Source organism: Argiope bruennichi, chromosome 4 (assembly GCF_947563725.1).
Source record: "Argiope bruennichi chromosome 4, qqArgBrue1.1, whole genome shotgun sequence".
Classification (NCBI taxonomy): Eukaryota; Metazoa; Arthropoda; class Arachnida; order Araneae; family Araneidae; genus Argiope; species Argiope bruennichi.
In genome coordinates, this window is record NC_079154.1 from 95,375,689 (window position 1) to 95,403,647 (window position 27,959).

The window sequence follows — 27,959 nt, forward strand, 5'->3', positions numbered from 1 at the left end:
GCTTTCTGGGGAACAGATGTTTTTATATGGTTTCATCCGGAAGTTTACCTGTTATTCTTCATGCTCTTATGTTTAGGAAATACTAAATGCAAAGATATTAACTACTTGTAACTTATCTGTCATTATTACAGTTTACTTTTCTTTAGTGAAAGATAAGTTAGTTTTATTAATTGGGAAATCAAGGCTAATAGATAAAAATATACAAATCTACAACTATTAGAAGACACTTTAAGCTTATTTAATATTTCAAATAATTTTTTAGATATTATTTTAGAAGAGGCATCGATTATCAATTTTGATTACTTAAAATCGTCCCGGAATTAGTTATGTATTCAAAGATATCAAAACTAAAAATAAAGCGAAATTAAAATTTAAGGAAACTGGTACACACATTTGCAAAATCTTACAATTACTTCTATTCTATATTGTTATGTTTTATTGCGATAATTCTGGAGAAATTAAAATGAAGAAAGTATATTTTACACATAATTAAAGAATCTTGGCTTTCAAAACATTGAAAGATCTAGAGAACTTACTCACACTCTCAGAAACTTTTGCTTAAAAGTTTTAGATTTTATTTAAAAACTTTCAAATATCTATTTCCACAACATAAAACAAATTTTAAATTGTTAATATAAATTATTTATTTGCTTTAAGATTTATATATTCTCACATAGAGAGTAATTTATTTCAAAAGATTTGAATTTAAGATGAGCAACTTTTCATGTTGAAATCAGAAGTTCAGTAAATACATTTTCTTTCTATAATGAATTTCTCCGTCAGACAATTTAAACTCGTAATTATTTTTTTAAAAAAGTATTAATGTAGAAAGTGTAATGCTGAGTGTTGCAAGAATAATTTTTAAAAATAAATGAAAAAAAATTTATAATTATATACAGCATAATTTCAAGAAATATGTTAAAAGTTGTATTTTAGTGATTTTAATATGTTTAATATTATTAATTTAATATGTTAATTGTGTATTTCTGCAATTCTGTCTAAATATTTTTAGACAGAATTATTAGTTTTTTTTTTATTCCTTTTCATTTATGAATTGAAATGGAGATTATTTTTAATGACCCAGCTTGAGTCTGTTGACTTTTTTGAAGTCACAATGGTGAAGGCAATAAGTTTTATTCATTGAGTTTTCTTTTAGTTAGAATTATTTAATAACTAGTAAAACTAAATATGCGTAAGTATCGAATTTCTTTTGAGGATTTATATGGCCGCTGGGAAATATTTTCCATGACTTTCCACCGTGAGAAACACAAATGTGGGCCAGTTTCCACCTTGCAATTATCCAGGATTGTTTCATAATGTAATGTATAGAAACAGCATATGTAATTGAATAAATATTTGTCCTATACATCCCAGGGCATAGTCACCAAACGAAATTGTGACACACTGGCTTCATAACAAATAAGGAGACAGACTTAAAGGAGATCAAAAACATCTCCATTCTGAAATAGCGATGATTTGCTTTCTACAATCTCAAAAAATATATCAGTCCCGGAAAGAGTTTTATTTTTTTAAATATTAAATTATGCCATATAACTTAATTTTTTATTGTTTCAAATTGTCTACCTATAATAAAATGAAGATGTATTCCAAAATGAGTTTTCAAGTAAAGGTCTTTCAACCTAAACACTTCTGTCCACTTACTCACCCAATGTTTCAAATATTAAGAGGTTGATCTTTTCAAACAAAGATTTTTATTTCATTAAACATATTCACCAAATAAGTGAACATCTAATATTCATTATTCACAAATTTCTTTGAGTATAAAAAATAAATCTTTATTGGATTGATTTTTATCATTGCAGTTATATTTGAAATATTTCGTATTAGAAAGTTAAATGGCCATTTAAAGCACAAAAATCTTTGTAATGAAAGACATATATAAAAATATTTGTAAACATATATGTAAAGACATTTATAAAAAAGTGCTACAAGTACAAAGTTTATTTTTAAAAAACATGTTGTAATGTATGATGTTCAGGGTCATAACTGAAAAATATATATCGAAAATATTTTCGACATATATTAATGTATGTCGAAAAATATATAAATACAAAACATTACTTTTCATTATATTCTAGAAGCATTATCACTCCATGAAACTCCTATCATTTATATTCGAAACTTACTTGAAATTTTCAGAAAGCCTTCATAATCCAACATTAGTAAAGAAACTAAAAACTTTCATTTTTAATAGCGACAAAACTTTCATTTGCAAATCTCATCAACAAATAAATGGTAAATACTTATGAACAAAGAATGAAAATCATTCCTAAGTTAGAAGTAAAATAAATGCAATTTATTTTAAAAGATTTGAATTTAAGCTGAGTAACTTTCTATGTTGAAATCAAAAGTTCACTAAATACTTTTTTCTTTTAATAATTTATTGCTCCTTCAGTGAACTCATTTTAACACACGTTATGTAGAAATGGATTTATGATTTAAATCCACAAATTTGAAAATACATTAAGTGAAATAAAAAAAAATACAAGATGTATCTTAAATTCACTTCAAAATCTTTTCTCAAAAGCAAATAAATAACACATCTTTTGTAGAAAAACAAAAATATTCTTTTAAGCACATTTATTTCCAATTTTACTATAATGTCACTAAATAGAAATCTCGGAAAAGGATTCCATTCTCATTAATTCATAAATATTCTTTCTCTCCGCACGTCTCCATATGTGATCTTTAATCTTCATAGTAAAATCTTTCTCAATAATTCATCCAAACAACACTCTTAAGCACTTAAATCCAACTCGGAATATAAAGCAACAAATCAAAGCTTCGTTGATAATACTGTTTTTAATTAATAAAGCGGATACACGCACTGATATATAGTTTAGCGGTTAAATTCTACATTGGCACGCATCGTGCTTGTGGGCTTATTGTTTATTTCGTCTGTCTTCCTAATGAAAATTTATTATGTGGAATCTAATGAAAATAACACTGGAGGCCATTTAAATAAGAGGGATATAATGCATAGGGAAAGTGTTTTTTCATCTGTTTTAGTAAGTAACTCTTATTTCATTTATATGGAATGTATTGCATTTAAATGGATGATGATTTTAAAAGGAAAATACGGTAAATAAAATTGATTTATTTTTCCTTTGTTTTCCCCTTTCTCATTTATTATTAAAGGATTTTTATTTGATTTTAAGAGTTTTAATATTATTCAGCAAATTATTCTGAATAATCTAAACCGAGATTAATTTACTTGAAATAGGTTTAAAAAAAACATTTATCGTACTAAAGTGTAGGTTTCATATTTATGATGGATTATACCTATGTGATTATATATTTTATGGAAAAGTGTTTATATTGAAAAAGTTTTTTTTTCTAAAAATTTAAACCTTTAGAATTTTTACACAAATATATAGATTTTAGTAAAATTTATTTTATTTTAATTTTAATTATTTTTATTTTAAAAACTAATATGTTTAAAAAGAAGAAATTGTTTATTTCTGTAAATGTAAGTGGATTTGAATTTTACCTAATTTACATCTTTAGAATTATTACACAAATGTATAGATTTTAGTAGATTTTTATTTTAATTAATTATTTTTATTTTAAAATCTAATATGATTTAAAAAAAATTTCTTTCTGTAAAAGTAAATGGATTTGAGCCTAGGCATTCAATCATTTTCGTAGAATGTACCAGAAATGAAGTTACAAAAAATGGTCGAAGTTTTTAATTAAAACCTATTCTAAATTTCATTATTTCAATTGTAAAAGTATAAAAGTGAAACGTTTCATCGTTTTATTATAAAATTAAACATAAAAAGCATCTAAAATGATATGCAATTTGTCCCTAAACCTAAAGAATTCCTTTGTTTTGCGGCTGATTGTTATGAGCGAGGATATAACCTGGGACTTTGTGGTTCGCAGCCGAGTAACAAGACAAAAGCAATCGCTCGTGTTTCGTAGCTGTTATCTGCCTTATACGCTTTCACCACAGTTTGAATGAATACCTTTAATCTCAGAAAATATTAAAGAGACAATACTTAGGCGTAGTTACAGAAATAAACGCCCAATTACAATTTATGGACTCTATATTGTAGACAATGAATCAATCAATAAGTTACCTACAGAAAGAATTACTTACAGAAATTTTCATGTAGAGCGGTTTGAAAAATAAAACTATCAGATTGCGATGACACTGAGAAAAATTTCATAATCAGTATCGTTCCCATTTCGAAATTTAGACAAATCTAATTTGGCAGCATGCAATTAGGTATACATATTATGATTTTATTTATATAAAAGGAATAGTCCAAACGTTTTATGATCAAAACATTATTTACTTCTCATAAAGTGTTAGGAAATAATTTGAAACCTGTATTGATATCGGAAATCTCAAAGCATTCAATTTTATAAACACAATTTAAACAAAATGTTTGTGTGTTCGAAACAAGCCAAATCTCGTATTTCATTTCTACAATTTCAGTCCAAAATTAGCTACTATCAGAAAGGCATTTCCTTTTATTGGGCAGTATTTTTTCCTGCAGTTGATATGAACTATCATTAATTTCTGGAACTTTATTACATAATAGCAGTTTATGCTTTCAAAATTACTTCTTTCGAACGTAAATTTAACTTAGTTATTTATGAAGAAAATCTATATTATATAAAACTTTTTCGATTCCGTGATAACTAAAAAAACTTTAACGAGCACGAAATCGAAATTTAGATTTCGCTATAAAAAGTAACATTTTTCTTGCTAAATTATCCATTTCAAAAGTAACATTGAATCTAAAAGGGCAGTTTTAGGTTTTTTGTGGTTAGAGATTTCACATACATTTTTAAATTAACTACAAATTATCATTTTTATAGTCAAGTATTTTTTTATGATACCAATTAAAATGTTTTAAACTTATGTGCATTACACGTGTACTGGAAGTTTTTAAAAAATCTATTTAAGTTCCTAATGCTTTATAACGCTCAAAAGTTTTACCTTTCAGATTTATAAAGAATAATTGAATTACTTCGAAAAAGGTCTACTAAAAAAATAATTTATTCCATATTTAAAAACCTTCACATTTATTCTGTTAATTAAATGGTCTCTAATGATTTCAAACTTTGCTTAACATTCATCTATATAGTTAAAAATGTCTTTAAAACTTTTAGTTTGTTAGCAAAACTTGATTAAATTATTTTATTTTTTTATGAACTTCATATTGCTGTATTTTCTGTTTTAGTTATATATTTGTGTAGTATTTCGAATTATGTAAGTTGTCTTATGTTGCCTTTTTACCAAATTTGTTGATTTCTAACACTTTTGAACAAAATTCAATCGCCGAAAGTATGTTTATCTAGCTCTTTAAATACGAAAGAAATTTGAAGTGTAGATCGTTATGAACCTTAGAATTAAATCCGTCTAGAGATTGTCCTATGCCTGTAAACTCAATCATGTAAAAGCTGAATAATTAAGATAATTTATATTTCGTTCACATACGCATCCGATTTTTTACTTAGCGTGAGAAATTCCAATTTTTATCAACCTTTGAATTATATCCTTCAAATGATGGCCATTTGTTGTTCTGCATAAACATCGCACGAACTTTAATATCTGAAATTCGGTGTGCTGTTATTTTTGAAATCTTGGATCAAATTTTAGTTTCAATCAGTCGAAAATGCATGTTTGATATTATTGTAATAGGTGCAAGAAATTGTGTTGAGCAGGATTCTCAAACATAAAAAAAAGTATCTGAGCACTCATGTCATTTACGTTTACCAAACTCAGAAATCTGATATTCGGAGGAGGTGATAGATAATACGAAAATTATTTAGAGAGACTCATTCGATTATACTACTAATCCATTGATTTAAAAAGGATTACAAATTACACATCAGTAGTGTATATTGAAAAGAAATCTTTGAAGTCAATAAAAAGAGATATAGAAATTTAGAGTGCATTCATAACTCTGTCAATACACTTTCTTGCATAAATAAAACGTTTAAGAGCAATTCCTAAAGCTTTGGGGCATATAAAATTGAAAGCTCAGCAAATATTCGGATTTTACTTCAACTTTAGAAAATGGTTGGAGTAAACAAACTCGCTGAAATTTTTATTTGAAATCATTAATCTTTTTGCCTGGAGCAAATGAAGAAAGATGATTTACAATGTCCATGTGTTCTGAAATTTCAAATTAATAAATTCCTTATCTCAGTTATTTATATAATTATTTATATAACTGAAAAAATGTGTTAAACTGAGTTTAAACAGCCCTGCGACTGATAAAAAGAACTAATAATTTGTATATGGCCCATAATTTTCACTGTTTTAAAAGGTAGGAAAAAATAGCAGAATGCATCGTTTGTGCTTGTTTGCAATTCAATTAGTTTTAAAGATGCATGTATGCGAATTTAATAATAATCAGTTGTAAAAAAGAAAGGAAAAAAAATCTAATTGCTCTGTTTCATCTTGACGTCTAGTACAAATATTTAAAAATATGGCATTTTGTAAATAGAAAGAAGACACATTCTGTTAATATAAACTAATTTTTTACTCTTTATTCCGAATATAGCCAAAATGTAAACATTTAAAGCCGTTTTACCTGTTTGGGAAAACTATTCATACCGATAGGAATATTATATTTATTTATTTACTATTCTAACTAAAATATCAAATCCTTTTCTTCAGTATCACTAACCAAAATATATATACATATCAACAGCTTTTTTTAAACCTTCCTCGATAAATCAAATTTACCGATTTTTGTTTGATGTTTGCGAGGACTCCCTTCTTATTAAGTTTAAACTGTTTCGGACTTCGTTATGCATGAAATTACTAAAGTACCTAGAAAAAAATAGTGTTCAAACCGTAATTCTCCAGGATTGAAATATGATGGAAAATGATGATGAAAGCTCTCCTTCAAAATGAAAAGGGAATTTTTAATGACATTGAACTCCGACTTTTGAAAACTTCGCATAAATATAAATTAGTTTAGAAGTCTTGTGTTAAAGCCATGATAGAAAACAAAGTATTAAATCAAAATCAACGAGAATGAATGAATCATTGCAAAGCTTACACCATAGGAATTCTTATTGAAAGAATTTATATAGATAGTAAGCCATGATGAAACTAGAAGATTCATCATTCCGCCTAGCTAGCTCTATTCAAAAATAAGAGGATGTTAAATGAACGAGGAAGTGAAATTTTTTCACCTAAAAAAATGTATAATTTGCAATAGACTTTTTAGAAATTAAAGTTTTCAATGACATCATAATGCCAAAGGGATTGAATTTAATATGAATATTCAAGTGAACAATATTAAAGCTAATAAAATAAGAAAGGTTGAATAATTTAATTTGATGTCTAAAAATACTTTCTAGAGAGAATACCACAAAAATCTACTACCCTCTGCCCCAAGGTAATCGAATAAATTTGAAAGGCCAGAATTCGTCAATAAATTTAAATGGCGCAAGTTATTGTTAAGTGCAATGCGCCATCATCGATCACGACACAACCCCTCCCGTTGAAGGCACGTCCTGTCATTGGTAGGAGGTAGGTAATCAAACACACCTCTCCTGTAGGAAACATGTCCTGTCATTGGTAGAGGGTTACCAGCCACACACTGTATTCCCGTAAAAGGAATGTCTTGTCATTGGTAAGGAGTGACCAACCACACACACCTCTCTCCAGAAGGAATGTCCTATCATTGGTAGGGCGTAGGCATTCACACATCTTTTATGCATCCTCCCGGACGGCGAGAACCAATCACCATGTCGGACGCTTCTCGTCCCCATTTTTGAGGATGTATCAAGTAATCCCCCCTGGGAGGATAACTTGATAGAATGATGAACATTAAACTTAGAAAATAAAATTTATTTGAAATGAAACATAATGGTATCCCTCGAGAACCAACTGGTCGACAATGACGACAGCATATTAAACGGCTTTGGAAGCTAAACGCAATTGAAAAAAACACAAATACCAAAATAAGTCTTTTTTAATACAAACTTCTCTTTCAAGTGCAGGGCGTTGCAATTTTGTTTTTTCTTTCATCAATTTATTGCTGCGTAAATTCAAAAGGAAGCTCCAAAATGATCTTCTTATAAACTCATCTTTGCTTAAAGTCTCTGCCAGTTATCAAATGCCTTTTAAAGCTTTCGACAAATGCCGCCAACTCTTGATGTAGTGAAAGCAATTCATTCGCCGTTTTCTTTGAATGAAGGATTAGCATAAAGCCCATTTCATGGCATAAGAAGATCAAAGTAAAACGGCTTTCGGTTTCACTTCATAAATTCTCTTTAATCCAAGCAGTAAGTTTTTCCCATTTTTTTATTTTATTTTTTTTTCCATTTGGTAAACGCTCCGCCGTTTTAAAATTCTGGCAGATCAATTCAGCGTCAAGATATCAATTGCTGATTCACAATTTCCCCTTGGATTTGGCTGAGAAGCGAAATAAAAAAGAGCCAAGAGGGAGGGAAAAAAGATCATTTTCTTTAAATCAGACTGAAGTTGAGGAAAAATTGGTTTTGATCTTCTGATAAAGCTTCATTGTGTTTAAAGCTGCAGAAATAGTTCTTATCCGTAAAGAAGGGGTTGTATGAATTATTCAGAAGGATGGCGGCTTGAAGTGATGAAAACCAAGAAAGATTTTTTTTTTTTTAAAAAAAAGAACTGGAATGCGATATTTCACTTTAGAAGAACGCAGACACAGTGTAATATCGCAGGTATCGATATGTTATCTTCAAACTTCGACATTAAGAAACAGTTTTTCAATTTAGCAGGAAACAATTTCTTTTGAGATGTCTACTATATGAAAAGAATTGAAATAAACATGAGATTCGGAATAAAATATGGTTTAAGGAAAAAAGACTTTTTCTTCCGGGGTTCGATGCTAGAAACTTTTCAAAGAGTTGTATTCATTTTAAGTTTTATTAATAAGGGAAACTATTTTATGTAACCATTCTATCAATATTACATTTTAATTATAGATACATCTCAATATTTTATGCATAAAACCACCCCTTTTAAAAATACAATTTTTCTGTCAAAATGCTTGAATTATTGTAGTATTACAAACAATGGAATAATTCACTTGAATATTACTAAATATTTTATAAGGATGCAATAGGATTGAGTTGAGAAATTGTTAACAACAGTCGCATAAAAATCAATGGAAACTGAAAATTTCTCGTATACTCTCTAATAACGGTCTTAACCCCACTCTATCTTCGCATAAAATTGTTGACTTTGGATAAAATCACGAATGCCTTAAATAGCGTTAGTGAATAATAGAAAATTGTTGACTTTGGATGAAATCACGAATGCCTTCAATAGTGTTAGTGAATAATGGTTACGAAATATAGCTCTATGGCGTGAATTTAGCAATTTTGCTGAATCTATCATTAGAATATCTAATATGTTTGCCATTTTTTTCTGACTGAAATTTGAATCTAATAATTGAAACTAAAATCTAACGTATATCTTCAATAGCAGTTACCAGATAGAATACCAAATTTCATTCATTTAAGGCATTGAGTTTGCATGTGTGAGACAGTATAAACCGACAGAAGTTCAATTCTCTGACAGATTTAGTTCAAAATTTAAATAGAAATCCACATTTTAGATGCTAAATATGTGTACCAAATTTTGTCTACCTAGCTCATTGCTTTTTGTAGTTATTGAATTCTCTTATACTCGAATAGCGAAATAGACTTCCTCTGAATGGATTTTGAGTAAAAGTTTATGGAAATATACAAATTTGTCTACGTATTTGATTTCGAAGTCTGAGTATACAAATGATAAAACTGGAATCGACTGAAATGCTCACAGTTCATGTTAAGTATAAAAAAAATCTCTCGTTAACAGTTTCTGTCATATATAGCGAGTATTTATGTGTCCGATTCCTAACCATCATAAATTCATCTAAACTTTTATATTGGAATGACTGTACCCTATTATTTTTATAATGTGTTTAATTGTATACAGTCTACTTTATGCCGATTCAATTTTGCTTGTTTAAGCTCAACATTGATTAAATATTAGACTGAATCTTGTTTTGAAATTTTATTATTAATTGTTTGGAAAAATGGTTATAATTTCTTAAAATTTAAACGAAACTGCTCAAATTATAAGAAAGAGTCTACAACATAATAGTCGAGGAAGTAGAATTTATATGCATAAAGAATTATAAAGTTTTTATCGCCCTTCAAATGTGAGCCAAAGTTTATAAAATTTTTCCATTGTCTTGAATTTACATTCACCTGAAGAAAACAATATGTCACTCTATTTTGCCACCAGTGGGTACCATAAATGAATAAAAGTGTATCAACCAACAATATTCCCTAGGAATTGATAACAGATAAAATCTACTTTTTACCAGTTTCCCTGCTTCCAACAAAATGCCATTCTGAAGATATTTGTTTATTTGTTGTTGAGGTACGGTTACCATTTGGCGAAGTACTGGAAACTTTCTTATTTTATTATCTCCATGCCTGATGTACAAGGCATCTCAATGCTTCTATATTTGATGTAATTTCAGAATATTTGTACAGCAGAGGCATTTGTACACTACAGGAAATTTACAGACATGAAGGAAATTATATTACATTGATTAAAAATCGATTGAATTAAATAAGCGAAATTAAGGTTGTAATCTACTTTAATGTTACTCTTGAGATTATAGCCAATATGATAATCTAAATAAGCTAAGTTTTCTTGAAGCCCAATGCTGATTACATTATCATCCATTTTGAATTTGGCGGGGACGTGGCATTATTGGCGTCTTTGGCGAAGTGAAAATGAACATTAAATAGACTTCCAACGTATTTAAGCTTCCAGTATAAAAAAAAGTGTAAGATGTTTGGTTTTTTTTAATGTGCTAATAATCAATACTCAAAAACGAAATAACATTAAATCGTTTCATATTAAATTGGGACAGTTTTCCATTAACATCCTTATTTTAAATATCTGATAAGGATTAAAAGTAACTATCACTTCGATAATGCATTTGCGAGTCATTTCCATAACTGTATTAAATGTATAAATTCTCTTCTCTTATCAGCTACCATCATAATTAGATCTTTAAATTATCAGAATCGAAGCGATTTCCTAATCAGCGGACGCGTATAAGTCTCTGATATATGACATCGATTTTATCGCTTCTAATTTCCGAAACCATACATCCTGTTTTATACTTCATTAAGATTATAAGTGGGAAGGAAATTGGCTGATAACTCAGCTCCTTATTTAAATTTGTCGCCAATTCAGGCGGAAATTTTTGTCCTTCATCTAAAAGCAAGGATAAGTCATTAAACTTTTCAGAGAAAAGTTTTAAAAAATTCACGTTGTTTCTCTTTTATGTAGTTTAATATAATACTTTAATGAAGTAATAGTTAATCAATAATTTAAATGTTCTCTAAATTTACCTGGAGATATTTCCTTAACTGCTTCTTCTATGAGATGTTTGCTTCTTCTCTTTCATGATGTTGAATCTAAAAAAAGAACAAAAAATGCTATTAAAATCTTCTCAAACATATTACAAAATGCAAGAAAGCAATTGTTTAAATAGTGCTCATGCCTTCAACAAATTAACTTTAAGCATCTAATTGAGATTAAAATTCAAATCTTGCGTTTAATAGTAGGCTTATTATGTTTAAATTCAATTAAATCTTTATGCATGTGGAGAAAACAAATGTTCACGAATTTTTCCACGAAACACTTTTAAGCAACAAATTATGAGAGACGTCAAGTCATGTTTATTTAATAGTGTTATACTTACTGTGTTTACTCCGTGGACAAATATCTAATACTATAAAATGACATCATATGACATAACATGATATCATAGTATTAATAGACACGTTTCTGTGGTGGTAATTCTATCTTCTAATGACCTACTGTTTTTAGCGATACTCTCAAAACATTCAAATGCAAACTGCGCAAATAATAAACATAATTTTCCTTCCTTAATTTTGAATAAAGGAAGAAAATGATGCGTTGAAATATTGGATGAAACGCATTGAGAACTCAAAACAACATTTAAGTATTGATTTAATTATTGCTTATTCAAAAAATTTTTTATCTGTATGAAAAGTCTTTAATATTAGCAGTGGTTATAATTCTACTTGGATTTTACCTATCCATGATACAATACAAAAACATAATAATGGTGATTACTCTCATTCTAGTATATGGTCCAGCTTATGCGTAGCCATATTACAGTAGGAAAAAGAATTTAATAGCAATGAAAGTTTTGATTCTATTCGGCCTAGCGTGGACAAGGCAGTAGAAAAACTATTTAATGGGGCAGTAATTGTAATACCTTATGGCCTATTTTGTATATAATAAAATCTGTGAATTAGTGATTCATAATGTAGGAAAAGTATGTCATCTCCTGCAGGCAATATCGGTATCTTGGTATCATGTTTGTTATTTGGTTTATGTCCAATATAAAAAAAAGGATGCTTGTGTATATATTTAACTTTTCAGCTAGTAGAAAGGGAAGAAAAGGCTCATCGTCGTACTTAATCGCAGCAAGCAAAAAATTGCTGAAGTGCACTTAATACTATCAGGTTTTGATTCGATGATAAAGAATATAGTCAAAGTATATAAATCAATAATTTTAATTAATGCTGCTTAATAATATTATACCGTTATATTAGAATCTGATGATTAATAAATATTATCAACGGAGATATTAGAATCCAATGATTAATAAATATTATCAACGGAGATATTAGAATCCAATGATTAATAAATATTATCAACGGAGATATTAGAATCCAATGATTAATAAATATTATCAACGGAAATATTAGAATCCAATGATTAATAAATATTATCAACGGAGATATTAGAATCCAATGATTAATAAATATTATCAACGGAGATATTAGAATCCAATGATTAATAAATATTATTAACAGAGATATTAGAATCTAATGATTAATAAATATTATCAACAGAGATATTAGAATCTAATGATTAATAAATATTATCAACAGAGATATTAGAATCTAATGATTAATAAATATTATCAACAGAGATATTAGTATCTAATGATTAATAAATATAATCAACAGAGATATTAGAATCTCCCGAAATATAAATAAAGGAAATGTACGGTTAGGAAATGATTAGTAATAAGGTATATGCAATAAAAAGTAAGTTAAATAAATATGTACTTGTATCAAATTTGAATTGAAAAAAAAAAATTCAAGAAATCGACATGTTAGTTCACGTCAAATTAATATAGATTTTTATATTTCAACTACATTTTCCACTTTCAGATTTAAAAAAAATTATAGAATATTTAAATAAAAATCTTTCATTTACCTCCAATATAGTATTATTAAGTATCATGTTTAAAGCAATTATATAATTATAATTGCTGTTATATCTAATATATTTAAAGTTATTGCTGCAACCATTGAAAACTATAAATCCCAAATTTTCAATTTTCATTTACTCTAAGTAATCAATACAGCATTCATATTTATCAATGGTAATTAAATTAACAGCATGGAAATAAATATTTATATACACTAAGTGTGTTTTTTTTACTTTAAAACCAATTAAATATTTGTCATTTAAAATTTAAAAAAAGTGGTTCCTATTTAATAGTTATTATATTTGAAAAATTCTTATCTTTCAATGCACAAGACGTACACTCTAATTGCGCCCAGTTAGCTATATCTAATCCATTCGAGATACTCTTATGACTCTAATTGGATACATGATTTGAATGACGTAGGTAATTAAATTTTCCGTTGCTTGAATCAATAAGTGTACTATTGAAAAAATTACGAAGATCGTATTTTTATGTGTAATTCCCCGAATCTCGCAGTACATTTATGCAATCTACCAATCCATTTAGGCTCCCTGACAGGAAATTCTAGAAACTCAAAACTTGATGGTATTCTGTGGTTAAAGGAAAAAGAAAATCCATTTAATCATATTTAATGAATGTTCTTATTCTTGAGAATTTAGCAATTTTATCAAAAGTGTTTATATAGAATTTCTACAGAAATTTCCAAAACTACGAATCTTTGAACGGTATTATTTTAGACCAATTAATTGCCGCTTCGAAAAAGTACTCATCGGTGATAATTGGATCTTCGTTGAAATGGCCAATAAAATTAAAAATAGGGTGATACAATGATAATCAAATCTTGTAATTCATTTCAATTTTAGTTCAATAACAATGATTTCTCCTTTTGTTTAAAACGTCAGAATGTACAAAATATTTCCTTTAATATGCTTCATAGAATGGGTGAATCGATAAAAATTATTATTTTAGAATTTTAATACAATGTAATTACAATTAATACAATAAATATTTTAGAATCATACAATGTAAACAGTGTAAATAATGTACGTGACATTTAAAGTATCCAGTCAGTTGGACTTATAAGAATATCTGGAATATCTAAAAAAAATTAATAATTGAGTTACAATTGTAGTGAACACCAAGAAAAAGTTTAGTAACATTTTGAAAGAATGCTAATTATGGTCCTAGCAAATCCTGCATTTTAGCTTGAAGCATTTGCTATAAATTTGAAGACTTCTTCAAATTAAAATGCTGAAACCTAAGCTGAAACAATGATAATTTAAAATTTAAATACTGAACAAATTACTAAATTAAAAGTATTTTATTGTATCATAAAAGAACATGGTGATAAAAAAGGATTTTTTTAACTATATATATACACATATATTCAAAATGTACATTTTATGTACAAAAAATTATTACAAGTTGAAAAAGAGCATAAAAAATACGAAATTATATAAAAAAAACATTAAAAAAAACATAAGTTATTTTAAGATTTTAGTGTACTTTTTTCAGTATTGTATAGCCTCACTTATTCTAATGTTCCACGTATAAAACTTTCTAAGTGACATAAGGAATTAATAAATAAGAAAGAACCCTGATATTCGACGTAAAATTCGGTTACTTTAAAAATAACCAATTCTTACTTCCAAGAAAAGTTTTTCATTAAAGTCAAATGCAATTACGTTTTATATTTTATAATAAAAAGAACCAATAATAAAACAGTGACTGATTTCCGACTTCAAAAAAGTCTTTATTTTAAGGGAAAACTGCATAATACAATGTGTTAAAAGTAGTAGAACGAAAAAAGAATAAAATAACGAATCTTACAGGTGAATCGATTACTTCCGAGTGTGCTCAAAGGGAGCTATTTCCTCTAGCAGAGAACACACGTGACTTGTGGCATAAAAAAGAAAAGATCCGAACTCAATGAAGAAAAAGTTCCTATTGCAGTGCTAAAAAAATATCGAATCATCGTTCTTTCTTCATAAAAATTCTACAGTAAGAATGATTTTTACGGTAAAAGGATAAGAACAGCAAAAAAGTTATGAGGAACTTTGGAAAGAAACGGTTATATATTTGAAAAACGAATAAAAACATTGGTAAAGAAAAACTTCTAGAATTTGTTCGCATCGAGTGTGAAATAAAGTTTTAAAAGATGATCTTATCTTAAATGATTTTCCAGCATACATCATGCGTGTAATCTGATCTGGAATCCGTGAGATGTATTTAACTTCCTGTGAGAGCTTTTATTTGAAAAAGAAAAATTAAAAAATACAAATTCTAAGCCCAAAGGAATGATTTAAAATCTTTTTATTAAGATCAACTAGATGTCTGGAATGAATGAATTCTTTTGACTGAGATATTTAACTTTCATTTAAGAATTTGGGATTTCTTAACTTTCAGTTCTATATTTATATAAGTTATTTAACATCTTGAAAAGTCCTTTTCGAATTTTAAACGTAAAGCTTATATTTTTAAGACAAATATTCTTTCCAAATATTTTGCAAAAACAGCAATTTAACTAATTTAAATGGCAATTATATTTTCTAATATATTTTTATACCATTCTCCTTATCCAAATTATTATCCATCACAAAATAATACATTAATGATATTTCTGTAGCCTTCATTGAATGCATATGTTACTGACAATCTGTGAAATGCCGACGTTCTATTGAATACCTGGGCGCTTTACAAATTACCGGGTGTTTTAAAGTATGAAAAACTAAAATTATAATGCTTTTTTCCTTAGGCATTGTATATAATAATTAAAAATTTTATAGAGTGATTAATGTCGATTGGGAAAAGTATGGAAGAAAGGCCATAATAATGCTATTAATTAAATAGTTTATTAGCATTGGAAACAAGGAGTATAAAAAATATCATTTCCATCATTTTTACTAACTTAACCACTGAAATTAGGAACTTTTATGACAGTTTAGACATGCATGTGCATTATTGGTTTCCTTTAAATATGAATAACTGGTATCAAAAATATAAATATCTTCGGTAAGTATATCATCATGCTCGTTTAATCGAACATTGGATATAATGTCATCCATGCTATTAGAAACAGGCTCTCGTGCATGAGACATGGGTTTCATCCTTCACGAGTTTGGCATTTGATATTCTATTAAATGCCTAGGTAATATGTGAAAAATTTCATCGTTTCATTCATTGTCGACTTATCAGCGTTAGATAAAATACCAATTTTCATACATTGACAGGAACACATACAGACGTTTCTTTCATTCAGCGATATTAATTGGGAAAACTCTGCTTGAACTTAAATTTGAGTTATAAACCTTATATTTTTATGTCATTAATTCTAATCACTGAAAGGCATACTGAAAATTTATGAATTTTATCTACGCATTCACTTATATAGTTATGTGCTTGCCACATAAATGTTTCATGGTTTCAATATTTATGATAATATACTATTTTGAGACCAGATATAAAATTTGCGCTTGCGTCATTAACACGATTGTAAACTGAAAAGACATGTTCCCAAAAAATATAAATCTTTAATAATGTTATAAAAAAGAATTATTTTATTTTAAATTATTAATAGTAGAATAGGTACACACTGAATCTGAAGACTGATAACTGAAGTATTCAACATAAATGAGTTTTCTTGAAAGAGTTAGATATTGTGGAGCGAATATTAATGATATTTTAATGGCACAGTCATTTAAATATTTATAAACTTTATTCATTAGCGTGTCATGACTTCACTCATTAGATTAATATGCTATTTTCAGGCCACATATTAAGTTATTCCTGCCTCATAATTTTGGATATCGATCATTTTTCAACAAATGATGGTCTCAAATTTAAAAGTTGTTTCTTGTAAATTATATTATTTTTCATGGATATGGTTATTTTTACTTGTAGATTACCCAAATAGTGCCGAAATATTTAATTCTTATTCAATATTATAAACAAAATAATAAAAAAAAAATCCGTCAGCCTACTAATGATACCTCAAAAACGTACTGATGTAAAGATTTATTATAAAATTCTGAGCAGAAAAATAATGTTTGGGCCAATTTTTGTATGATATTGCTATGCCAAATAAATATATTTTATAATTTTACTTTTTTATACCTCTTCAATTACATTCATAACTACTTAGCAGGTACGTCATATTCTGGAAAATGGCGATATAGATCATGAATATTTTTATTAAAAATCTGAAATTGATTTGATTTCTACTTTTAACATTCATCGCTTATTTAAATGAATAAGAAAATTTCTTATTTATTACTTTTTATGCATTGCGTTCTTTTTAAATGTACAAGAGTAAGAAGAATTTCATTTTTAAACTATACGATGGTAAGTAAGACATGTAAAAGAGGAAATAATTTTTAAAACGAACGCAAATTTATATTTTAAAAACTAAGAATTTTTATTATATAAGTAAATCTGCAACATACATGACTATTTACTGTAGTGTTATTCTTCGAATGTTGCAAATTAAAAATTTTTTGTTAGAAATGATTTTTGTCAACATTAAAAAAAATAATATTGCATAAACCAATGAAGCATATTATATTTCTAATTTTATTCACTTTAAACTGAATTCTGTTCTCAAAATTTTATAATTTAGTAACTGCCGAATTATTTGTGCAGATTTGGTCAAGAATTAATATTAAATTTGCAGAAATTTTAACAAATTTGCTGAAAAAGTTGCAGCTTAATTTTCTCTTTGAAAACTGAAATAATGGAAATTTTAGATCTCCTATTAATATTTTATATATAGAAAATATTTACGTTGCTAAGGGATATAATTTGCAAAGACAAAATTTCGAATTGAAATAATGTTTTTCATTATTTCCGGAAACAAATTCTACGCTTACCACCTACACATGTCTTATATTTCAGAGCTGGTTATATTTAGAAAACAGTGAAATTATTAAAAAAGGAAAACAAAATCGGATTGATGCACAATGCTTTTTATGCTCATTGCATTCAGTTTATATTTGAGGAGAGATGGCTTGTTTGATTTTCTTTCAAACATAAAATGGTGAGTTCGTAAAATTTCATATTGAATAAAAGGAAAGCAAATCTTGCTTCGTCTAAATAAATTGAAATGATTCATATTTTTCGAGAAATTTATTTTTACCATATATATGTAGTGAACAACACAGATAGCATCAAAATTCATCACGAATCTAAATGTTGGATACTAAAAGAAAGTAAAAAATATTTACTTTTTTGATATCATAGATTTATATTCTTTTTTAAAATATATTTCATTTATATGATCTTCGTAAAAGTAAAAAGGAAAACAAAATAAATTCTTTGTAATGTATCTAAAAACTAACTTCAAGAGTAAGTCAAATATTTTAAAATTTCAAAAAACCTTTTTTTTTTCTAAGATTCGAATAAATAAATCGAATCCATTGTAATGAATTCGCAATTTAGTTGCAATAAATTTCTTACTTCGTATTTCCTTGAGTAGCTGCACAATTTTCTTTCAAGAATATGAACCAGAAGTTATATCTTTCGGTCATAAATTAGATTATATCAACGTTGTTCTCGTTCCGTTCTTTCACTAAAGCAATAAATTTCATTTTTACTCAGTTCTTTCTCAATATAGTTATGGCGTAATAAACTGGGACAAACAGTCTTCCTGACCGTGACTTCAATAAAATAACCTTAGCTCCCTGTTCATTCGTCGCTTGAGATAGAGTAATAAACCTTCAATCCAGCCAGTGTTTATTTTTTTATCCACAAGATTATTATTTTACACTTACAAGTTTGCTTTATAGCATTACTTGACCCTGTGTCGACTTTCTCAAGAGACTGATTTTTATTAAGTGGATATTCGTTTGCTATAAATTTCATTTCTGTAGCGATATTACTGTGTTGCTTCGTTTTATTTACTTATTTTTCTATGTCACATTGCAGCTAGTGCTTTAAAGTTAATTCTAATTTCATCAATTCATTCCATAACTTTAGACTACGTAGATTTAAAAGAAATATTTTAACACGAAAAAAGTGATGCCGCTTTTTGCTTCATATGTTTGCGTTGTATCAAAGCATGCAATAAGCAAATTATGATAATTTTTTCCCTGTAAATTTCCCGTTTCCCAGTACTCATAAGACATTTACAGCCAGCTGTGTCGTCGCTGTTACTTACAAAACTCCTCGAGATAGCCAGATGTTGGATCTTTTCACCTAGGCGGTCTCGCATCTCTTCATTAGCGACTACAGTGAAAGACCACATGTGGGAATTCCTCATCCAAGAGATATTGAGAGTACCTTCAAAGAGAAAGGAGTGTCCAAACATCTGAATGCTAAATGTTTCTCATTGTGAAAGGACTATGATAACTCCGTGTACCAGAATAGTCAGTTATGAAAGGTGCATCATACAAAGGACCTTCCCACGATCTAATGGCGCCACGATCGACTGAGAGAACATATTGCTGAACCCCGATTGGCTGAAAGAGAACTCAAATGACCAATGTAAATTAAGAGGCGGAGATTGTCGCCGAAATAAAGTGTGGATATTTAGAAGAAGAGAAGAAACGAATTGCAGGCAGACTGTTGGACTACGCCCACGAGTTCAGAATCCGAGAACCAACTGAGTTTCAAGAAAACCTTTCGACTTCGTCTGTTGTGTATCCTACTACAGGTGTAAATAACTATTTATTTAACCAAGATTAGAACAAGTTGTTCTTTTGAATATATAGGGCTTTAAAATAAAGAATTGTCTGGAAATTCTGCTTCTTTATTTGGTCAGTCTAGATCAAGACAATACAGCCCCTTTCACTCTCGTAAAAACTGGTGAGAGATCAAATTAATCGATTTTCATAAGTTAGGAAACGTCAGCATAATCATCCGTATTACAGAGGATTAAATTCCATTTATTGATTCATACAACACCAAGGATAGTCAACTCAACCTTATGGTTTTTAGAGCATTAATTGGCTCTCCGAATAGAGAATGCACGTCAACCTAGTTATTTCTCCACGACATGCTCACACGTTTTCCTCACAGAGTAAGCATACTCGCCTGTCTGAGGAAAAATAATAAAAGACAAGAAATGCTATCATATTATCTTGAGTAGAGAGCCCAGAGCTTCATAAATGATTTTAATAAACAAATAAAGAAACTTAGCATATTTAAATGCTTGAGACACATCTGTGTGATAGTTAAGTAGAAATATTATGAAAATGTTGATGATCTTAATCACCCTGATATTAATTGGTTCGAGTAGATGGGTAATTCTTTCAATAATGAAATGCCCCAAATGCCCGTTTAAAGAAACAACAAAGTGCGCCCATTACGTCTGGCTTCACTGCGAATTTCATCTTCATCAATTAAGTGTAGTTAATTGGATTCGAGTGGTCCCGCGCTTTGTTCGTTGTAAGCATTTGGTCCTAAAGAACAAATATATATATTTGGAACAGGGGTTTTTCTGAGAATTCTGGAATGATGTCCGAACATAAGTGTAATCTACGTACATCAACTGTCCTCTTTCGATTATCAACTCCTGGGACATTGGCTGCCATTGCGATTTTTAAGGAGCTTAGTTAATTTTTTGTGCCTAACCTCAATTAATTTTAGGAATGAAGGTTAATGTTGAAAAACTGAGAGTATTCCTTAATTTCTAATTAGAAGAACTTATATACGGCATTGGCAGTGACATGATGAATTAAATTAAAATCAAGACAACAAGAAAATAATAAATAAAATAAAGCTGTTAAAATAAAGAAAATAATTAACATAATAAAATTAAATAAATTTGCTCATTTATTATTCTTTATCACAATAAAAATCGAAAACAAAATGAAGCCACACAAAAAAGAGAGAATGATATAATTTTAATTCCAATTCTTCAAACTAATCCAAGAAAATGTCTATTTTAAAAATTTCTCAAAATTAAGTAATTTATATCTGAGATGAAATCCAGTTTCTTGCGAATAGCAATTGTTTATTCTCTTCAATGATGTTTAGATATTTACTTTATGTCATGAAAAGCGAATCTAATGATAAATATAGGCGAAAACTCCATAAAAGGAGCATTAAATATAATTTCTTCTGTAATGCATTTTAAACTTTAATTTATGAAATGCATTGAGTCATTATTATCGGTATTTCTTCGCTGTAACTGTGATATATCTTCACACTATAGAAACGCATAGAAACATTTCGCTTTATAAATATAGATTAATATAGTTTGAAGCTTCAATATATTTTTATGTTGAATTAAGACTTAGATAAAAATTATATTTCTTTTCACAACTAAACAGTAATGTCATTGAAAGCTACATTTGCACTCAGAGTTTCTTCAGCTTTCTAAACGCAAAATCACGCTAAACGCTCTGAAGTTAAAACTATTAAAACTTTCTATTTACCTCATTGCATCATTAATTTAAGTCTTAAATAAACTGATATTTTTTAAATGAATTTATAAATCTTTTAATTAAACTTTAAACTTCTCTTAAAATACATTTTTTCGTGAAAGTTATTAAAAATTAGAATTGAATTACTGTTTAAATTTATTGTTTTTCTCTTTGGTCACTTAAAACAATAATAGAAATTTTTGAATTAATTAGTTGAAAACCATATGTATTGTCACTAACGGATTATTTATAAAAGTTTTTCTATAAAATCTGTTAGTTTATAAAATGTCCATTTCCTTCCACATAAATACTAAAAGTGAAGAGATGTAGAAATTTTGTATTTTAAAAAAATATATATATTTCCTGCGAATTGAATACGTCATCAAGTTTCTTCTAAAAAAACGTGTTTTCTTCTTAACTTTTTAAAGCTACGTGTAGCTGTATTCTGCATAATAAGCATTTTTTAGTCGTCTGTTAGATTGCACTAAAGCATTTCAAAATACGTGGACGCAATTGAAATGAATCTATAATAAAGTTTTTCAGGATTTTTTAAGAACATTTTACTTTATTTTCTGAGAACGTTTAATTTTAGATGTGATACAAACTTTTCTGAACTTATTTTTTAAATTATTTTTCCTTTCTTATCAGTTATTTTTAGCGTAAAATAAATAATGATTAATTTGTATATAAATAAAAAAATGAGTTTCACTTTCAGAAAAAAATTTAAGTAAATTGTCCTCATTAACATTTTTTTAAATATCAAGATTTCAGAAGTATAAAAATGAATACATTAAATTAATTAACACAGTTTAACACAAATGTTTTATCAACAATGACTATAGTTTTATTTCTATTATTGATTGTTTTTTATGATTATGCAGGTATTTTCTTCTTCTTTTTTTTATAATTCCGAATTTGAACATTTATGTTTTGCCTTCACATAAAAGAGCTCTAAAGGCATAACAAGCAGTTAATTACAACTCATGTTGAAAAATATAATTATGCTGCTCCTTATTTTGAAACATGACAGATTACCAAAAATTGGGAAGTGAAAGGAGCAATATAAAAATCCATTAAAGAAAAATTGAAGGCCACAGAAATATATGGTTTGTTGCGTTCTGCTGAGATCATTTATTTTATTCTAATAAAGTTTCAAAATTAGTTAATAAATTTGTCAAAAAATGACGTTATTGTGAGGGAGCACTATAAAACGATAATTTTAAAGAAAACCACCATTTATAGCAAGAATGACACGAAGTGAAAATGCATGTATAATACATTTTAGTTGGAAATTTCTGACATACACCTGAGAATGAATTGTTTTTGTTCAACAATAGTATGTGGACTTCGACGATAAACCTGATTTTTCAAGTCCTCCCGAAGGAAAAAAAATCACATGGTGACAAATATGGCGAATAGAAACGCTAATTAATGCCACTTACTGTATACATTTCATATCAAGGATAATAACAAGATTATTGAAATTCTTTTTGAGAGACTCTAACACTTCAGCCTTTGATGTACCTACGCATTATTGATTATTCATAAAATGAACCACGAGCTGCTTCCACTATCCACTAAAGCAACTTTGTTTGTCTAAAAATTCATCAAGAATGTTCAGTTATTTTGCTGCTGAAGTTATTTAACGTCAGAAAAATGGCATCACAATGAGTTCTCTAAAGGAAATAGCTGTTCAGACCAATACATTTGGAGGATGCAGGCTACATGGAGTTTTTCTGTTCTCCAGATGTGCCAACTGAGTTCGTCAACATAGCTGTTGAAGGAAAATTATGCCTTGTCTGATATCCAAACATTTCTTACATTGGTTTCGCTACTATCCAGGTTCAGTAGCATAGCATTTGTGAAAGTTTGCTTTCTAGCATATTCAAATTATACGAAAATATATTTTATTGTATTGTTTATCGATATGTTGGTGACATTGAATTCTCTTTATAAACTGTGCATCGTTTTTGCGAAATTGTGGTGCAGATGATGAAACTCCCAAACAAGAAATATCCCCTGTCCCAATGAATAAACTATTCTAGAAAGCTGAGCAACCTATGGATTACCGATCTGGCAGGATGGAATTTGTACAGAATGACAGCTCCATCTGCTAGTGAAATTATAACTAATTTTGAACCTTAGTGAGAATAATTTCCCTAGTTTTTAAAGAAGAATGCAACAAAATGACATTTCTTCTGGCTTCAGTTTTTTTTAAAATTGAATTTTCAAATCTTTATTCATTTCTGGGACAACCGGTATCATCAAATTAGAAAGAAAAAAATATTTTTCCCATTTAATGATTTCTCAAAAACATTTATTTGGTCCTCATTGTTCCCTATGAAAATAAATATTTCATATAAACAATAATTAGTTTTCATAGTCGCGAATTCTGTGAAATTCAAAAACCTATCTATTAACTACTCATTATCTTAATACAAGAGATACAATTCCTCTTTAAAATTTTAACTTTTATATATTAGAAAAATTAGTAAAAATATTTTTTATCAATTAAATATTCATTATACTTATTATAGACAATCAACCGAATTGGAATTTTAAACCGAATTTTTGGGCAAAAAAAAAATATTATGTATTTAACTGCAACAATAACAATAAATTTTATTACAATTTTATTTTGAAATATTATTGAATTGTTTGCTACCACAAAAATTCAAATTTCACAAACGGTTTACTTTTAAATGGAACGGAACTCTTTTCTCCGAAAGTTTCATTTGATTTATTGAAATAGAAAATTCAGAAACTTAAAAGCATTCTGAAGCCTAAAGTAAATGTATTTTGAATGCAAACGAGGAAATCGTTTTCCTATAAGCAGTTTCCAAGAAAGAATAGAAATGCATATTTCCTAAATTCACTGAATTTAAGATAATTAATTACTTATATGCATTCCGTGCGTTTCTAAAGCATGTAACAAACCACCTGCATGTATGCTTTATGGAACATGTAAAGATAGAAACTTCTTTGAACGTTTGCTTTCATGGAAAGGTATCATTAATTTTACAAGGAATTAAACTTGAATTAGAGAATCATTATTAATTTTGTTTAATTTTACTTGGCATTTGTGTTAAATGGTTTGAAACGAAAGAAATAGTTTTTAAATCTTGCCTTTAAAAAAATAAAACAAATATGTTTATATATCTTTCAAATGTTTTGGGCTGAATATTACATGTCAATATTTTTTAAAAAAAATAGCTCAATTCATTTACAATATGCAAAAATATCATAAAATGATTTCTCCAGATTAAAGGCCTTGACAGCTGAAATTAATGGCCTCCCTAAATCCAAACAAACTGCGTAATAACTAAAGAAATGAATTCTAGGAAAAAAGAAATCAAAATCACCAAGAGGAGATATTTGGAAGCTGTCGGAACAAAATCAGGTCAATACGAAAGTATAGAAAATGGATTCTGAAACATTTCATTAATTTTCCAGGAATAAATAATACTTATACTGAAATGAAGAGAAAACAATTTGAAACTTATTGGAAATAATCTTTAACCAATCACCATTAAAGCCCACAACACTTTTTTCTTCTTTATTATGTTGGCCATTCCTGTATACATGATATTGCACGGACAACTTTGGCACTATATTTTTGTTTTCCTTTTTTGCAATGATCTCATCGTGCCTTTTGCACAATGCATATGAAATTTAATTTCTTTTTGTGCAATATTTTTATCTGAAAATGCAACAAAACAGGGAAGTTAATTCCGGGCCTTCCTATACTACAAAAAAAACCGAAAATAAATATTATTTTTTGGAGATTTCATACCACTATTTACATCTTAAAAAAACTAATCTTCCATTTCCCTCTTAAATGATTAAAATTAAATATTTATGTGCACGGTGAGAAGCCTAATTTTTAATTCTACTTTATGTAAAAATCTTGTCTCAAGATAGGAAAGAAATTCATAGAACAAACACTAAAAACAGAAACATTAGCAAATGCTTAGTAATTTTATAAACACCTTTGTGATCTTTAGATATTTTTTGTTGAAATATAAATAATTATATTGCAACAAAGCAAATAAGCAATGAAACAACTTTTTAAAATTATTTAAATTACATTTCTTCTTATGAATAAAATGCATGGACGATTTTTAATTTAATGAATAAAGGTAATTTTCATGTGAATATTTTAATTCATTATACAGCTTCTAATGAAAATTGAATGTTGATAAAAAAAAATGTATATACAGAAAAAATTTCCGGGATTTCCATTGCATTTAACTCTGACAAATAATGCATGATTTTTTTGTAATTTAATAATATAGTATAAATTTGATTAATTAAACTTTAATAGAATTTCAAGTAAAACGTATGACACAAAGTAAGAAGTCCATTTTTAAATAGCATCTACATTTGAAAGTCGGAATGAAGTCATGAAATTGCATGTCAATTAGACTTACAAATTTTATTAAATAATTGCAAAAAGTCCAACATAAATGTTTGCTAATTTTAATTTCCCACGTAGCGTTAAAACAATAAGAATTATAATCTCGTAAAAACAATGAAAATAATATATGAGAAAAGAACAGAAATGGTGTTATTTCCAAAAATCATTTTTATTATTTCTCCCACAATCGCTTGTTCTTATATTTTTTTGCTCTTCTACCATTACTATGTTTTACGATCCCATAGTATTCTGTTGAATGATAGTCTTTTTTCAGCATTGGCTACTTTCTCTCAGTAACTACGCGAAAGGTATTTGCTGGGCGAAATTACTCTAGTCAAGGCAATCACAACGTTCCAAGGAATTGTTTTGCAATTCTTCTGAGACAAGCAAACCCAGTGGAAATTTCTGTAATGGGATCCAAGTAAAAAAAAGGTTTTTCCACTAGTCATTCACTATTTGTTTTAGGTAATCGGGATATAAGAGTGGGAACTGCAGAAATATTATTCACAATTTTTTTTCAGATTAAGGTTTATTGCAAATGTCATTGATATTTTGGGATATATTTTTCACCGATGGAGATCTTGGGAAATTAATGTAATTTTTTAAAATCAATTCCGTCTCCCTGCAACCGGCAAAATTCTTGCACAGCTTTCCGAAAAAAAATATGTATTTCAGGAATTTTAGTCCTATGGCATGTGCAACATTAGTCGAACAGTACCTGGGATACCTAGCGTATTCATTATTTATTTACTTCTGTAAAATCGTAAATAAAATCCTATCCTATGGCTCGTTTAAAATTATAAGCAAAATCTAACTGAATAGTACGAACATGAGTAAAATGCTTGGGACTCCAAAGCCCTAACCACTACACCGTCTCTGATACACTTATCAAACTCATGTATAGCCAGCACATGTCAGTTATTCAGTTAAAAAAATGACTTTGTGTGTGTGTGTGTGTGTGTGTGTCTGTGTGTATAAAATCGTTTTTTTTCAGGAAAGACACTTATATAGATAAACTTAAAAAGCGAAACCTTATATAAATATAAAATTTGAGCGAAATCGTTAGAGACTTTTTCCAGATGCACGAATTTAATTTATTAATATACAAGAATTGATAGATATATCAGTTTTAAGTTCTGGATACTTGGAATCTATGGTACATGCGCCATTATTAGTGCATCACATTATTTTTTAAATTGTTTAGATTTATTACTAGTACATTTTTAAATTATTACTAGTACATCACATTAGTTTTTAAATTGTTTAGATTTATTACTAGTACATTTTTAAATTATTACTAGAACATCACATTATTTTTTAAATTGTTTAGATTTATTACTAGTACATTTTTAAATTATTACTAGTACATCACATTATTTTTTAAATTGTTTAGATTTATTACTAGTACATTTTTAAATTATTACTAGTACATCACATTAATTTTTACATCAATTTTCTTTTGAAAATTTCGAATGAATAAATGGTTTTTTAAAAGTGTTTTTAAATAATTATTTAGGCACATATAAATATATTTTTCGCTTTTTGCATCCACTTTTTCTGGTGCCTCTAGTAGGTGGCATATATATTATATTATATGTTATGATAATATACACAATATTATGTTAAGTACTATTTCAGTTCGAAATAGGGACGACGTTTTTAATATTTGTAGTGTCAAATAAAATCTCATTCATCGGAATTCCTTTATAAAATTTTTAATGCTTTTCACAAATCATACCATTGGTAAATATAATATCGACCAAGGCTTCAACTCATCAAAAAATAGGATACCATTGTAGCTTGAATATGACTCAGGGTTTTAATTTATTGTCCAATATTTCGAAATATATTAGTATTAAACCTCTTCAGTCATGAATTCTA

The 27,959-nt window shown here is 27.9% G+C and overlaps 1 protein-coding gene across 2 annotated transcripts in view; it reads right to left on the bottom strand.

The window, feature by feature from the left end:
* Nucleotides 1-27,959, bottom strand: part of LOC129966046 (5-hydroxytryptamine receptor-like) — a 257,650-nt gene that overhangs the window by 133,427 nt on the left and 96,264 nt on the right. For both annotated transcript variants that reach the window (XM_056080398.1, XM_056080397.1), the window contains exon 2: nucleotides 11,398-11,463. The gene's annotated coding sequence lies outside the window, so the exon portion shown is untranslated. The remainder of the gene's footprint in view (nucleotides 1-11,397; nucleotides 11,464-27,959) is intronic.